A 17,717-nucleotide genomic window follows, 5' to 3' on the forward strand; every position below is an offset into this window, starting at 1 on the left:
TTTCAATGTTGAAGTTAAGAGACAATATGTTTAATTTCAGATGTTTACCCATCGTGTTTGGAGATGGATGACCAACCTCTTAACAAATTGCGTCAACATGCAGCTGCAGTACGGAAAGCTCAGCTGAGCCAAGAATGCTGAATCCCCTCATTGGTCACTGCTGACAATTTTTTTTTATTATTCAGCCACATTACTTAATTTAACAAAGGGGTTTTCGCTGCCTAAATTGACTGTCACCATGTTTCATGACATAATAAAATACATTCAATCAAAATAAAAAATGCCTTGTTTCCCAACTGGTTTAGCCAATACCACATTTAATAACATTGAGTTTACTCTAGAATATTTAATATCCAGAGTATGCAACATTAATACAATGAATAGAAAACATTAAAATCCAGTTCAGTGCCTGTAGTCTTCCTCTCTGGGTTGCAACTTCCAATCAAAGAGGAGGAGGTGACCTGTATATTGCCCAATTCTGAAAAAAAAAGGCTGCAAGTATGAAGCTTATTTCTTTCAGTATTTAAAGCAACCATATGAAGTTTCAGCGAGATTGAGGTGAAAAAAAAGACAAATTGGCTTTTAAAGAGAGGAGGACATGCCCCCCTCCGTCCCCGGCGGTGAATTACATCCGGTGGTTGTCCGACCAAACCATAACCCATACATCACACCACTGTGTTTCATTTTCTCTCAGCTCAAAAATGATTGCCCTGCCTCACGCGATCTCATGCTCCACACGAACCTCACCCACCCGTTTTATATTACATCGGAGTCAGCAAAGAATCAAAGCAGGCCGCCTGGTTGAGATGGAGAGCGAGACCACCTGAAGATCCATCCGGTTAGCAGGAGGCAGGTAGCCCTGCCTCTCTGCTGCATGATGGTGCCATCGTTTGTGACAGTGACGCACGGAGTGGATATTTGTTACTGATATTGGTACTGCTTTTTGGGTTAGTTACAGGCGTTGTGTCTTGTGAAATGGATTAAACACAAGTGCAGTTGCCTGACTGGTTTGCCATGAATGCCCCACCCAAGCTATCCTCACTAAGGCCACAGTGCACCTGCCTGATTAAAGAAAAATCAAACTGACATTTGACACTTTGATTGCACAGGTTCTCTGGCTTTATCACTCTGGCACCGCAGGGATGCAACATGGGCTCTAGAGCATTCTATGCAGGCTTTAGTTGCGTCTTGTTAACATGCGATAGGGTAATGAAATATGTGGTGTTGCATACTACATGTGTTTTGCATTGAGGGGAATGTTGAACTGAATTGTTTAATTGAGACACCCTCTTAGATCACATGCTGAGATGACGTTAAGCACTGTGATTTTCGATGTGAAAGCCAAGAATATCCAATTGCGCGGTAGTGATGTATGAATCATCAGCCAGATGACAAGCATGCATCTACGTATGTAACAAAAATAAACAAAAAGGTCATTTATTTTTAGAGAGGAAAAAAAGGTTTAGGTTTTGATTTAAATTCTTACATTGGGAAAGAGATGTACTTTGCCCTTAATTTATGGACCCAAGTGATGGAGAACTTAAAGTGCTTTAGTTATTTAGGGGCTAATTTGACGCACCGAGAATCTCTGAAATTGGTACTTTTTTAAATTAAAGAGAAGAAGCGTGTTATTCATTTTCTCCACTCAAGCCTTTATCCCCCACACAAACATCAGCGCTCAATGCTCTATTTCTTCAGCTACCTTTGCTTCTATTAGGGGATCCAAGTGTGCAAACACTAGTCTGACGGGAGCCATAATCATCCCTTAAACACAGAGGCTGCTGTTGAATAAATTAAATGGGCAGACCTCTCACTAGACCGTCGATATGCCTCCCAGGGACTCAATATGCTTTCGGAACCTTGCAGGGATTTCTTGTTGGCGGGTAAAAAGTAGCCGGCTATGGTAGATTCCTTAATTGGGAGGTGTTGTCTGGGGCAAGATTGGTTAACCTCAGGGGAAATGCTCCATGGTTAACCTGGGTTAACCCGGCCCTGCACGTCGCGCCCTCCTGATGGACACGTATGGGGCGCGATTACGGGCAGCCTTGTCGGGTTAAGAGGACTTCATGGAGGTGGTTCCACTTCAATCGCCCTCCTTCTCTGCCCTCATTTTGCGCAAGTCAAATGAGCAAATGGGCTCAACGGTTTGCTTTTTATTTCACACTGAAACAGATTGTTGCGGTTCTTCATGGTGCTGTAAACAAGGGTTTAAAAATGTATGAAATGTCTCCAAGTCAGCAGAAAAGTGATCCTCTAAAATCCAACGCTTCATTGTGCACAGAGGATAAATGCGAGGTCGTATTTTGAGCGTGGCAAGTCAAGCACACAATATTCTTGGAATTCAAGTGGTTTAAGTCGAGATCACTCTCACTGCTGACAAGGATAAATACTGAGAAAAGTACATCGCCGAGGTCCATTGAAAACACTGAATTGTGTTTGAACTTGTTTAAGGTTTAACATTAACCTTTTTATTGTCAAATTCAGACATCATGCAGAAAGTTATTGAAGTTTATATCAATTAATGTGGTGCTTTATTGACTACCTAAATACCCCATTGAATAAAATATAGGCCCTTTATTACCAACACCATGGGCTCACGGGGAAAAAGCGTCCTGTTATCGGACGATGTTGGTTGGTTTTTCCCCTTTCACACCACCAAAAGTAATTTCCGCACACACGATGAAGGAACGTTAAAGTCGATCGTTCCGAACACCCCTTTCCCAATTCAACAATGGGCATCTCGTACAAATTGTAAAAAACATGCAAGCTGTGGTTGATTCGGGCTGCAACTCCGGTGATAAATGCCGAACCCGATTTGTTCATTAAATATTTGAACTGTCACAGTTGTGCTTTAACTATGTAGTAGACCTTTGCGTGTGGGGCACAGAATGTCCAAAAACATTTCTACGCACCGTGCACAGCTGTTGTTGCACCAACTTGAAGAAGGATGTGTTCAGTAAACCTTCAGTGTATTTAACATTGAATACAGAGGAGCAAATTGGGGGCAAACGACCCACTGCTGCGCTTGTAGGGTTGCAGCTGACTCAGAGTCCACTGTAGAGCCCTTGACCACCTACGTATCCATGATCCTAACAAAGAAATCCAGCGATTCAGTCAGCATGGGCTTGGATTTTGGCCCTCCGTTCGTTCATTGTCTTCACCATACTGTCCTGTTATCATGGGTACATTACCTGTTAACAGCAGGTTCAAACTAGACCTTCTGGCAGTGTATCCTTAAATAAACCTCCCGCCTACAGAAAAACTGCTCAGTTATTCTTTCCATCTGTAAATCTTCTTCCATTGGTGAATTAGTTTGGTGCCTTAGTCTTTGCAGGTGCAAACGGGATGAAACTGTCCTCAGTTTAATGAACTTAGTGAATTAATCTCAATTATCTCATCGGTCATGGTTAAAGCTTTAATTTGTGTAAATGATTATCTGATTAACATTTTTGCAGGGGAAAGCCATAACGGTTTTACATAAATAAAAAAAAAAGACTATAATCAACTTCTTTATAAATATTGGTCACTTCAGCCAAACCCTGAATTATTTTGCTTGGCCACTATTGGAATTGTTCGCTTTTATATTCTGTACTTTAAGATTGAAATACTATCTTGTTTGTTTGTATAGATTTTGCATTTGTTACTAAGTAGATAATGTGTTTATTCTTTTAATGATGCAATGTAACCTTTTCTCCACACTACTAAAATGCCAATCCTCTTAACTCAATGAAAAATACGTGTGCTTTATGGATCTTGTTCTCATAATTGGGACCCTTGGCCATTGACGGACACCTATTTCACTTTGTCAAAGCCCGAGCTACGCACTTAAAGATAACAACTATTTAACTTTTGTGCAACTAGTACTCATTATTCTGCTTCTCGTCGACCACGTGAATGTTATTGATCAGAACTGCAGCAAGACATTGTTGTTTAATAGAAAATTAACATTCTCACCACGTAGTGCAGCCTGCATGAATCCTAATTTATCTTCCCTAACTTAATAGAAAAACTCTGCCATGTGTACAAGCAGCTACAAGCTTCTTTGGCTGCACAACCGGATCTGATGCGGTTCTGGTTACAAGTAACACCGGCAGACTGCTTTTCCTGGCATGCAACCAGACCTTATTTATCACTCTGACATCCTGGTGGCATTTCCCTGATGAGACCGGTCGAGACAATGCTCCTCAGGAAGACGGGACGAGGAGAGGGGGATCCAAGGCACGGACGAGCGCCGTTGTCGTTGCCAGCCTTTGACCCGTTCAGCACACCGCCTCGCGGACAGCCCTGTCGGGGAGCTGGACGTTTGGCTTCTCTCGTCTACTTTACAAATGTCTTTGTGCTGCAGCCTGGCTTCCCCTCCCTCCCGCTATCTCTCCGAGGCAAATATAGAACTTGAGTTCAAACTTGCAGCCAAGAGTACAAATTCAAGGCTTATCTATTGCTGCCATCCGGCCGGCCCAGTGGCGGCGGGCCAGCAGAGGAGGGTCGGAGCATTGCTCAGGCTAGAGGTGCATGAAAAGAAAGTTCTGAAGACTTATCTTTAAATTGTATTTATTCAGGATTAGACATACTGTAATTTAATGCATTACAGCTATGCTTTTTAAAGGCTCTCATCCTCTTTACATACAGAAATGTCATATGTACTCTGGTCCTCACTGAAGCCATGCGTTGCAAATAGTTAGGATGAGCAAACTTGTCCGTGACAAACACCAGGGACTTTTTTTTTTGATCCTGCCTGATCTTGATCAGCACTCTTACTATAAAAGGCACTTGTTTTGGTTTATAGCATCTGTATTTCATGGAGAGTTTTCTGATAACACGGCTGCTGCAGCCAACCAAACCACGGTGATTAAATTTTGTGGAAACTGAAAGGATCCGTATCGATCGTTTGTACTTCTACAAACACCATTCGAGTTGAACAGTTATTACTATTTCAGCTGTAAAGTCAACGCTAAGGCGGGATGTTGCCCTCGGTTAATGCTATGAGCTATGATCCTGCCCCGAATCTCAACCAGCTTTTTCAGCACAGGAAGGATTCCAGGACCAGAATCTGTTGCCTTATCAGTCGAAAGCACAGTTCAATATATGGAAAATACACTGTGATAAAATTCCTTATGTACTTATTTTTTAGTGTGTACCCTTCCAGTCTCACAAACAAGTTGACTTATGTACACTTTACAAGCTTCTTGCTGATACACAGAAATCCAATTCCACAGACTGCACTGGGCATTTCAGGACAGTCAAAATGCTAAACTATGTGCCAAGGCCGTAGGAGTCAGACTTACCCAGCCACCCTATTTGTTACTCTCTTTTTGTGATGGTTTCCACCCATTTCTCTCCGTCCTATTTGACTTTCTAGCCCTCTTGTTCCACCCTTTCATCTTGCAGACATAAAACAGCAACACAGCTCTCAGTGAGGGCAATCAAAGCCCCCTTAACATGCAATCATGCTTTCAAAGCACAGCCAGACCACTGTCCCACTTTGCTACCAGTCAGTTGCTAGATTGTTCAAAGAATAGGCTTTTGTAATTCAAAAATCCACTCTGCTATAGCAAAATGATATGTTGTTCAGTTTATCATCAGGTTAATGAACTTAATGGGAAGGATAAGGTTTTATGTGCAAATGGGGCAATAATTAATTTTCCAGCCACTGTTCGTTTTTTTCTGGACCAGTTTGACAAAACACACATATGTAACATTTGTGTGTGAATGATGAGGAATCGAAGTGACCTCCTGCATTAAATCATATGTTATGCATTACTTAAGTTGATTTAAGCCTTTATTATAAAGTGTTACAAATGATTGCACGATCACTTGATTTGCTCTCATGAAATATTGTGTTGGGCCACAGCCACTCCTTAATGAAAAATATGCAACGCCTGTATTGTTTCCTAAAGGCCGCCTTCACAAACGGGACACATCAGGCTTGTTTTCCGCCACATAACCGCCCCGAGACCAAATCCTTCAGTTGGAAGCACACACATACAAAATCAGCCTTCCTTGTAATTTCATCATCGTTCCCTTTTCTTCTGAAATGAGTTGCAATGATGAATCGTCCCGTATTGTTTCCATGTCACTGAATAGTCTGTGTTTAAGTTATATTAATATAATCTTATTCTTCACATCAGACAGAGGATTGGTAACAGATTTTTTGTTTACTGTCCGTAAAAGTCCAAACGATGGGTCAAATGAAACAGACTTTCACAATTGCAGTTGTTGAGCGATCCCACAACATACTTTAGAGTGACAGTGCTGTGATTTTCACTGAGAAAGACTAGCATTCAAAAAAGGATGAAGCCACATAATTGGAATGCTGTGTATGTTTGTGTGCGAAAGAGTAGAAATAAAACAAATATCCTTCTGAAAGTTCAGTGATTGCAATTTCTTTAACTAAAACAACGGATGTGTCATAAGGAAAATGTGAGCCTGGTGTCCACCTGTGCTAAACTTGCATTACGTTAGTGACCACGTAATAAAAAATGGTTTTAAGAATTTTGCATGCTAACCCTAACTTGTAATTACTCTAAGAATCAAAATGAGAAAACTACCCATTCTAAAACAGTTTTAATTAATATTATTAAAAATAACTAGCATGAGAAGTCAAAGCCCAATATGAGAAAAGGCTGAAATGGGTCTGAAATTGCTGGCAATTTGCACACTAAATGTAATTTTGGTTTCCCTCAAACACTAGAACGAAAAGTGTAATTTAATGCTTTGCCTTTTGATAGATGTGACAATTACAATTATGTAACACTGCATTTTTCACTGAGGGCTCTAAAGCATGTGGGTAGTGTACGGGATAAAAATAAAAAAAGTAGAATATTGGATTCTTATTTTTCAGGAAGCATGTGAAGGAGGTAAGGTTTCTGAACATGACATATTGCTCATTTTGACCCCGGCTGTCTCCCTGGAGTCCACTTTTGAAACAACTGCTCTAAGTCACTTTGCAACGCTTGTAAAGGCCGAAGCAAATCCCCATGCTGCCTGGACCTGAACCCGACGCGCCCCACCGCTGAACGATTTTTCTGTTAATGTTTATTACAGGGAGGCCGGTTCATTATTTACTCTGTATAAATTATGGTCCGATAAAATTGATTAACCCTCCCAAGCTCACATTGCTGCCCTTTAGATGTTTATCTGCTTGGGACTAAGAGATATTGACACAGAGAGTCTCGGCTCGCTGACAAGCATGTGGCAGAAGGCAAAGTAGCTGCCACTCTGGGAAGGGCAGAAAAGAAACCTTTTGGGATCTTGACAGGGGGGGAAAAAATCACTACCTGGTCCTCCGCAGCGCAATCTAGTTAAATCCCCCCTTTGTTCCTCAATCAGGCTTGGATGGTAACGCCTTTTTTATTCTACTAACTCATCCTCCATGTGTCTTAAATTATTTAAGCTTGACGTCACACAATTACTCGTGTGCTTGAAAAGTTCAGTTGATTTCATGAATAATGCCTTTCCTTAGCAAAGAAAAGGCTGACAAGGATTAGGACCCAAATATGAGGTTACCAAATTTATTTGTTACCGCAAAAGAAAGAAATTACATTGTGTGTCCCATGGCTCGACGTCGGAGGTTGGTGGAGTACCGCAACTCTACAGACGGCGAGAGAAGGTCAGGCAGAGGCACTCGCAGACCGGCCTGTGTGACTACCGGGGAAGAAGACTAAATGGACTGACAACCCAAGCCTGCAGGACCTGGGTTGAAATACAGCCATTGACGAGTCCTCATCGGTCTCAGCTGTGCGCTGCTCGGGGGGTGTGGCAATGGGCGGCGTCTGGAGGCGGGACCAAGAACACGCGGCAAAACCAAACAAACAGGGATGACCCATGGGGGAAGGAGACTTTGGGGGGGAAAAACAGAGGCAAAAGACAGAACGGGCTCCTCAACATTCATAGTGGAGTCTCTCAGAGCTGCACTGTGAGATCATGATGAAGACTTTGCTGCTACTCCTTAAAAATGAAACGTAAAAGGAATGCAATACTCACTGGAGTCTGTCATCTGATATAGATGATAGGAATGTCATGTCAATGGAATATGATCCAAAAATCTTTTTGCATGTTGAACTCACCAGATATTTAGACACGTCGGCCTGTGGAATGAGCAGTTTCATTGCTTTGGAAATTATTCATGTTTAATCATTCAGCCTTAATTTTAACTGTACTAAACAAAACACTCCTCGACAAAATAACCCGCCAAATCCCGCTGCATATGTAATATTGGAAGTTGGAAACACACACACAATCAGCAGCAAAAGAACTGTGGAAGCGGCAAAATCAGTCTACACCTCTATTTGCAATTCTGAGTTGAGCCCAGTCTATAATCCTAAAAGCTTTGCTCTTTGTGGATTGATTTGCATAATACCACTAAAATATATTAATTTGTAAACCATATTTGTATAAATAATTGGCATCTATAGAACAATGAACAACTGTTTTTCTCCTAGGAAAATGTCAAGAGCTGCCCCTTTGCAAGCCAAATGCTAAAAGGTCTGGTACGCATTCCTCTACTGCTGGAAAACATTCCCTGGTTCGTAAGACTCACACTCGCCAGTGCTTCTATGGTCATTTTGTGGCTCCATGGCAACAGGCATCCCAACCCGCCCACACAGATTCATGACGAATATCCAAATAACTTCTTTTGTTGTCTGTCTCTGTTCTCATCAGAAATCAATAATGGACGACGTCATATGGAATCATTCTATTACCACCTATAAGTGCAGAACCATTCACATGTTCTCTTTTATCCTTTTATATCCTCGAAGCCAATTCAATTGTAACTGGCCTTCACAGCTGGCTTCTCACCTAAAATAAAATACACAGTGGGTGTCTGTTACAAGTACGACAGTTATTAGAACTGCTCTAACATGGGCTGACAGAACTGTGAAATCAGAGGCCTCTGCCCCAGACACAGTTAAAATCCACATTAGGGCTCAGTCGGGGGCCGAGTCCAGAGATTAACGGGGAGGAGAGATGCATCGCCACAACAGAAGGGTGCAGGCCAGCAGTTTGTGTAACAACACATGGACACTGCAGCACCTGCTTAGTAAAAGTGAAATAATGTTACGGTTCTTTCATTAAAGGGAGGTTCACATGCAGATAGAGGAATGACACCGTGGCAGATATCTTTACTGTAAATTCAATTTATTCCAAAGACAAATGGAGGCCAGGGATTTGCTAGCTGGAAAAGCTGTTTTCTAGTGCTCTCAAAATAATTTCACACTTTCTCTGAATTTACCACATTGCACAGTGGTCCCTCGATTATCCACAGGCGTTTGTATTGGAAAGAAACTACTAAAAATGTCTCCAGTAATGTCTTTTCTTAATGTCCGTTTTTGTTTTCAGTCTACGTTCCAACCCTCACCTACGGTCACAAACTCTGGCTCATGACCAAAATGAGTTTGCTCCGTAGGCTCAGCCGTCAGGGGGGGAACGTGGGAGTTTAGGCGCTACTCCTTTGTCTCGGAAGGAGTCAGCACAGGTGGCTTCTAACTGGTGCTCCCGGACACTTCCCACTGGATGGAAGGAAGACCCGGGACACGCTGGGAGGGATCATATCTCCTGGCTGGCCCGGGAACGCCTCAGGATCCCCCAGAATGAGCTGTGAAATGTAGCTGGTGAGTCTGGGTCAAGCTGCGGCCAACGCAACTCGACCCCGGATAAGTGCAGGATGGATGGCGGTTTGAACAACAGAGCGAGAGTCATTGTTTGGTTGCCGCTGGCAGCATTTTTACCCCATTTGGACACCTTTCTGTAATATGTTTAAAGTCACTTTTATTCCTCGTATTGTCACAGTCTGTTTCCCTCGTGCTCCCAATACGCTCGAGGCTTGTGCGAGCACGTGCGAGCTTGACTTTATGCCCCTCGGGGGCAGCTGTTGGCCTTCTGTTAATGTTATCTGCTATACATGACAGGCAATGTGAGAGGGGGGTATGATGATTAAAATGGCTCTGTTCACTTGTGTCACTTTGACCGCCTGTGGAATTTGTATTTCAAAAGGCGACGTTGTTTTTCTCCTTTCCCTTTGAAGCCGGTGATAATAATGTCCCCTACCTGTCAGCCTGATGGTGGTTGAATAGCACCGCTCTGCACTGACACATTCATAATATATGGAACAGAGACAACTTTGCGCCTGCAAGAAACATTTTGATGTACACGTGGCTCCTCCAGTTAAAGAAAGACACACTTAACCTCCCCAAGTCCTGTAAATATATATAAATACACAAATGAGCCCATTATATTTAGTTTAGTTATTTTGTGTCCTGTGGTGTAACCCAACAAAGCTTAAATAAGACTCGCCTGAATCCCTCTGACAATTACCATGTTGCATAACTGGCCTCATCACTTTGACATGTTGCATTGTGTATTTCACAATGATCAGCTGTGTGCTTTTTCTCCCCAAGGGGGACGTTACTGCTTGTGTATGTAGCAAAGCAGCTTCTTCAATGTGTCCCACTTTGATTTTAAGGATAAGAATAAAGATATAGTTAATACAAGCGTCACCTTTACGGTGTGATCCATGCAATATAAAAGAGAGAAAATAATTGCAAACATTGTGAAATAAAATTATGTCTAAAATGTTTCTCTTTTGTAAATAGCGGTGTATGTGTGAGGAAACATTATTGCCCTGGCTTTTGTGCGTACACACATCAGGTCTCTGAAGATTAACTGAAGAATACAAGAGGTTTAGGAGGGGAGTTGGAAATACAAACATGAGAAAGGAAATATTTAAAAGTCGGATGGGGGAAAAAAGATGATTTTTGTTTTCTTTAACAATAAATATCACAATTGCTTTAAGCAGTGTGTTACTTTGATTTTACTACTACTTATAAAGTTGGGGTAGTTTTATGGCACTCATACCTATTTATTTTAGATGAGCCACTAGCACAAATGTGAGTATGAAACGACACTAGTAGAATGACTTTGAGTGAAGACCTCATTACATCCCCCATTACAGTAAAAATAAAAAAGACTCTATAGACTCATGTAGTATTATAGACTCAATGTTTGCTGCAGAGCAAAACATTTTCGTGCCACCAAGTAGGATTTCCACTGGAAAGAACAACGATATTGTTTTTGCTTCAGGGGGCCACGGGATTCGGGTGAAATGTGGTCTTCATTTTGAGAAACATAATGCTCCGTCTAACACTTTTTAATCCTTGTGTGGGCAGACCGAATGGATGTTGTTGTGGCCCATTTCTCAACAGCAAGCCTTTATGAAAGCACAAGCCACCAAGCTGGCGCTAAGCTCTTCCAACTTCCTTATCTACAATGAATTTGGATATGAGAAACTATTGAATAAAGTTTGGTGGTTTTTGTGTAAAGCCGAAGTGTTGAAAAAGTGTTTTGTTCTGGCTCTCTCCTTTTCCTGACTCCCTGATGTTTGGATTTGGAGTAAAATGAGTCTTTACTTCAAGCGGACAGACGGCTCCTACGCTCTACAAGGCCCACTGGCCTTGTCCGTGTTGACCGATCAGAAGGTCTACTGCCCCTGCTGTTGTAATGAGAACATTAATCTGCCACTTTTCATGAGCTGCGATCCACAGTTCACGGCGAACGGCGGCGTTACGACTCTGGGTCACGCTCAATGACAGACGCCGTGACATTTAGCCTTTGCCTCTCGAGCTTGAGTGTTAACTGTAGTGCTCAGTATAACAGCTGTGAAAGAGTGAGCTCCTCTTTTTAATAAAGGGATGTCAAAGATGTAAAGCTTGTCAAAACAGTATTCAACAATCATTTCATACATTTTAGATGAGGTTCTCTCATTGCTTCTCTTTCTTGAATCTAGGTGTGCTTGCATTACAAAACAGTTGAAGATATGTTTTGACCTTGAATCGATTTTTTTCCTCGAATCATTTGTTTCTATTCAGTGTCTATTTAATCCTAACATTATGTCTACTAATATGCCCAAGAAGTATCCATGTACTGCTTACTACAGGAACGCAAACGCAGAAGGGGCTCTTTTCTGCAGTCTGCAGTCTTTTCACATTGGCTATGAGGCTGGAGGCTTTTTTTTTTTTCCACTTATCCACTTTTTGTGGATACTGATAAATCAAGCCAGTTGATTGTCACAGCAACAAAAACACAGCCTGTGCATTTCACTGTACGATGACACACTGTAGTACTCCTTCATTGTAACTTATGTATGTTACGGAGGTACACTCTGATTGCAATGATAACAGATCTCATGCACAAGGGTCTTCTGCGAGTATCATACGGGTGTGTGAGAAAGTAAATGGCAACTCAAACCAGCCGAAGATCTCTAAGCATCCAAAAGACATCTAAACAAACAAACCCTGCATGCAATTTCAGATACAGCTCATGCCATCACAGATCTTTCTCTGGATATGTGTCTCTCTGACACACACAAACACTGTCTTCTCATCCCACTACAGCAATGAAAATCTGTTATCCCTCACAGACAGTAAAGGACCCCTGACGCCATGTTACTTTGAAGCTTGGCTCACTCCTGTTACCGTACTTAGCAAGGAGAGAACACAAAAAAGACATACAGCTATTTAAAGGCTCTCCCTGGGGGGGGGGGGGGGCAGAGAGGCTAACGGGGATGTAAATGGTGAAAATGAATGGAATGTGAGTGAGTTGAAAAGTTTAAAAAAAAGACACTTAAAAGAGGCCAAAATGCAAAAAACGGCATCACGGGGGCGAGATGTGATGAGACAAAAGCCCCATGAAAACGCTACATTAGTTCCCTCTCGACTGCTGGTGGAGGCAGCAGCCGTAATCATTTGCCAGTCTAATGGCAGGGAGTTGGTGATGAGCTAATGCATATTGTCGCAGGATATTACAGCGGGAGGCCATTTTGGGGCATAATTCCTTCAGACCCCACCCCCTTTTTTTCATGGTTCCACTTGATTGATAGGCCTCTAAATGTTGCTCTACATTTAGATGTAATCAGGCGGTCCCATCAGAGAAGATGAAAGACCTCTCTATTCTGGGGTTCATTCCATTTATAATCTGCAAATGACACAGCCACTTAATTTATCAGTGAAATATCTCCGCCCTTCCACAAAGGGGAAAGTGGCATAATCTACGTTGCCAAAGCCGGCAGTTAGAATGGCGTCCATATGGGCGAGAATTATAACATGTATGAATAATGCCTGTGGTGTCTGAAAATGTCAGCAAGCCCTACGCAATGCAGCAGCTCTAATTAGATTTCGACCGATTTTGACGTATGTTCCCCGGGCTCAATGTGTTGCTTTCGGGACGTCGCTTGATCAAATGTTTCGTTTTGCAGGCTTTACATCATATTCTGATTCAACCCAAAGACAAAGTGGTGTGAGACGTTTTAATTGTGGAAACAAAACCAACAGAATAAAAAAAAATGCAGCAAAGGGGATCCAGGAAAAAAAAGGTGTCTTGCCATGATTAAAGTGGTTTGAAGTGTGGAAGATACAAGTTAAATCTGCCGTTTCAAAAAAAGTAATTAACAAAAAAAAAAGCATACCTTTGTATAAAAACGTGGAAAGTGTTCAAAACATTAAAGTTCCGCCAAGTACAGCAATGCATTTGTTGGGTGAATGGAAAAAGCAGCAGTGGATCTTAAAAGGCAATCAAACTATTTGTAAAGGTTAAATTTAGCCAAAACATTTCAATAAATATCAAGCTATAAAGGTCATGCGGTACCTTTCCTCTCAACCAAAACTCTGCATGTCAGGAACTTATAGTATAGCTGTAAGGATATCAACTTTCTGCATTTATGAAATCAATTGCACAGTGCATAAAAACCCAGAATACCTGCCTAAATGGTAGAAAACAATGAGGACTTCAAGGAATGAGGCAGTATGAAGACCTATTTAGTCAACGCAAGGTGACTTTTTAGAATCAACAGAAAAACACCAGTTGGCGCAAGTGGACACTGATGAGCAGAAACGCTGTTGAAATTATTAAAACTCAAGACATGTTCAATACTGCAAATCCGTCGCTTTGAGTGAATTAATGTTCACCTTAAAAAGTATACTGGTTTTGGTGAGTTTGTAAACAACCTTATACAAGTAGACTATCCACCCCTCTGTTGTATGCCTGTTACCACAGAAACCTTCAGTTGAGTTTATCCTTTAGTCCGGGCGGATGTTGATTACAAAAGTGAAGAAATTCCGACAGAAGGAAAACATAATGCCTCAGGGCCACAGCTGTGGCATAAACAATGGAAAAAACACACTATGTTCCAATGAACTTTTCCCAACCTTGCACAGTAACCATGGGGTACCATCATAAGGAGCTCATTCACATATTCATTGTTCAATATAACAAATACACTTATTTGGATTAAACTCATGAATTGAGTGGTACTTCAGTTGCCCTTCTATTGAAACTATGACTCTCTAGCTGCCCCTCAAGCATCAGTTCTGGACGTTGCAGGGAATCGTACCGTCATAAGAAGTTAGTTTTAGTCAATAGAATGACATTTATAGAACAAGTTGCAATGTTGAACGTAACTGAGATTTCAGGAGGGCGGGAGAACCCACACCCAGAACCAATGTTTCAAAAATAATAAACTTTTACTAAATCAAATAGCAGGACACACATGAGTTGAATACAAGAGGGAGAAAGCAAACCTGGGCCCTGTTCCTCGTACGTGGTTCAACTTAATCGATCAAATTAGCGAGATGATTGACATCAGGCTGTCTCGGTTCCTCAAAGGCTGTCAGTAATCAGCATAATCACGCATGCGCGTCTTACGTTCTTCTTAAGGCGTAAGGGTCGATCACCGAAACCAGGATTTTTAACGGTACAACGGCAAATAAATTCTATAATAAAAAGAGGGGATGAACGCATGTAAGGAGATAATGTGTATTTGAGTCATTTCTGTTGGATGAATTGAACGTATTGTTCATTCTGTCCATCCCCGGGGAGGATCCTTCTCTGTCTCTCTAAAGGTCCCTTTTTTTCTCCCCATCGAAGGCCTTTCCATTTTTGGGGTTTTCCTGTGCCGATGGGATGGTTTCTGGACAGAGGATGTCACATGTGTACAGACTGAAGCCCTCTGAGGAAGATTTGCGCTAAACGAAATAAAATTAATTGAATCAAATGATCAGACTGACACCGCCCCCCTGCAAGGCTACAAGCCAGACAAAGTATCGCAGACAGTGTTGGTAAAATGTAAGTGCCTTATCACTAATCAGATTCTTGCAGGAGGCTTCATGGATGCATCATCATCCATGAGAATAATGATCAACTCTTTCATAATATGTAGATGAAAACAAGCCCAAAGATTCTGATTGATATGAATGAATAGGATATATGTAGTGTATCAGCTTATGTATCATATGTATGTAGATGACCATATAGAACTGTGAGGTGTATTATGTGTGTGTATATAAATGATTCCTTGTCTTCAGCATTGATAACGTACCATAACAGGTCTTTGATCTCGGTAGACCTTCGCCGGAGCAGGTTCAACTTTTTCGATGTGTTGCTATGGTGATATCGTTGAACCAAAAAGTCTGATCTACCACATCTTATCTTGAAAATTATCCGCCTAACTCAGTTAGCCGCGTACGAGGAATGGGAGTGAAGTGAACAGGAAATATTTCAGACTTTTAACACAAACAGCTGTTCCCTGGCTGAAAGTCCTGGTTAGATTAACTTTCACTGTTTTATACCAGTATCATATATCAGTTGCACCAAGTATCTGTGAATGATTATTCACTGCAAATACAAGGCCTGGGCCACACTGCAAAGCTTCAAGCCGACGTCAACAGATCTACTGTATCGTGGCTATCGCGATGGAATTAATTATAAAACTTCGGAGGCCTGCATGTGTGGTAGATGTGCACTGGGGAGCACCATTTCCACTAATCTCATGATTGGAGATATATTTTCGGTGCAGCCTGACTGCATATCAAGACGGCAAAAACTAGCAGCGCTCTCGTTAGTAATCATTCTTTGCTATCGAGAGGTTTTAGTCGGTAGTTTGTTCCGTCGCTGAGAATTGTCTCGTCAACACAGACATGAAAACTTTTCCCTCAGCCAACGAAGCGGTTCAGATAGCCGAAATGACAGCAATGCTTTCCAAATTGAAACAGTGGTATCTGATGGAGAAAAATAGATTCTTCCTTTTCTGCTATTCCCCAGACACTGCGCCCTGGAGGGCTCGACGAGGTAAACAACAGCCCTGAGACGAATCGAAGAGCGGCATTGTAATCATCTAGCCGATAAATTACTTCACAGGTGTCTGTAGGTAAACACTTCCTCGAGAAGTAAAGTTCTCTAGCATTTACACCACATTGTGAATTTGGGCTAAGCTCTTGTTTCATGCACAACCATGATGGTATGTAGCACAGGGACGGTGTTATAGAAAATCATTGTGCACGGATTTATCTACCCAGAGGGGATCACTGATTTAACAGCCTGCTCTCCTCCACGCATGTCACACGTCAGTTACTAACATTACTTGGCCTTTCAAATTAAGGAAATGTCTTTTGGAGAAAAATAAAAACATTTTCAAACAGCAATAGCAGTGGAATACGTGAAATATGTTCACAATGTTATTTTTCCTACTTTTGGTTTAATGATTTTCTACTCAATACTACTGATAATTATCATCTTTAACATCACATTTCATAATGAACACAATTTTGAAATACATCCTTTCAAATTGTCTGCGATTAAGACATTTAATGGGAATGTCACAAGGTGCCAGAAGGAAAATAAAACCATGAAAAAAGGCTTGTTTAAGGTTCATGGTATGCCTGGAATGTTCTCAAATGATAGAAAAACACTCCTGTTTCAGATGTACGTTAAATCTTACTGTTGGTAGAACATATGTCTCTGCAGCATAACTGAAGGTGTGTCCTGCTGTGTTTATAGCTACGTAGCTTCAAACAAAATTAAAGCTGTCCATGAAACCTTTTGCATTTACTGCTGAACGTCGTTCAAATGAAAACTTCTAGCATTTTAAGTGATTGTGGTCTGTGATTCAGAGAAAAGAACTGACCATTTTCCCCTTGCTTATTCCCCTTTCCTCCTGTGAGGGGCTGCATCATCATTTCCTAAAATACAGCTGTAAAGGCAGGCTGGTAACCCGGGGGGGTTCTTTGGGTTGTAGGTAGACGATAGACACCAATAACTCTGTTATTGTTCACACTTTATTGATATCTTCGCCGACAGTAATCACACCGGACGCTTCGTCTGTCCTTCTCTCTCAGTGCCGGATCGCCTCGACTGCATTCAACACAGAGACAAACAATTTACTCATTGAATCCAGCTGAGTCCCATTACACCTCCACCTGGCACAGTTCCCGTCCCCCAGTCTGTGCCCTCTGCAGCCGCGCCGAACCACGCCCGCCTCCGCCACACCAGCGCTTCTCAGAAAAAGGTCACCAAACCTTACGGGCTGATTCCAGATGTTGACCGACTCAACTGGGGACTTGCTGACTTTGGGCTTAAGTGGGAAACTGGTCAAATGAAAACAGCTGTTCGTTGGAGGAGAACCGCGACCTCCAGCAGACATAAGGTTAACAAAAAAACAGACGCCTAGTTACATCAAACATTATGTATGCTTCATATCTGTGTCCAGAGGGTCCCAGGAGCCTCTGCTGAGGCATGGCTTACGTTTGAATCTATGTTCCAAGTCAAGTCTGGTTAGGTTTCCACCTTAGGCCGCTTTAATGCACGCATGGACTTCCCTGAGAGAATCATGTAAAGACAAGGTAGTCTGCACATTTTAGATGGAGCCCTTCACTTTTTCCAATCATGGTCCA

The sequence above is a fragment of the Gasterosteus aculeatus genome, chromosome 2 (assembly GCF_964276395.1).
Source record: "Gasterosteus aculeatus chromosome 2, fGasAcu3.hap1.1, whole genome shotgun sequence".
In the NCBI taxonomy this organism is placed as follows: Eukaryota; Metazoa; Chordata; class Actinopteri; order Perciformes; family Gasterosteidae; genus Gasterosteus; species Gasterosteus aculeatus.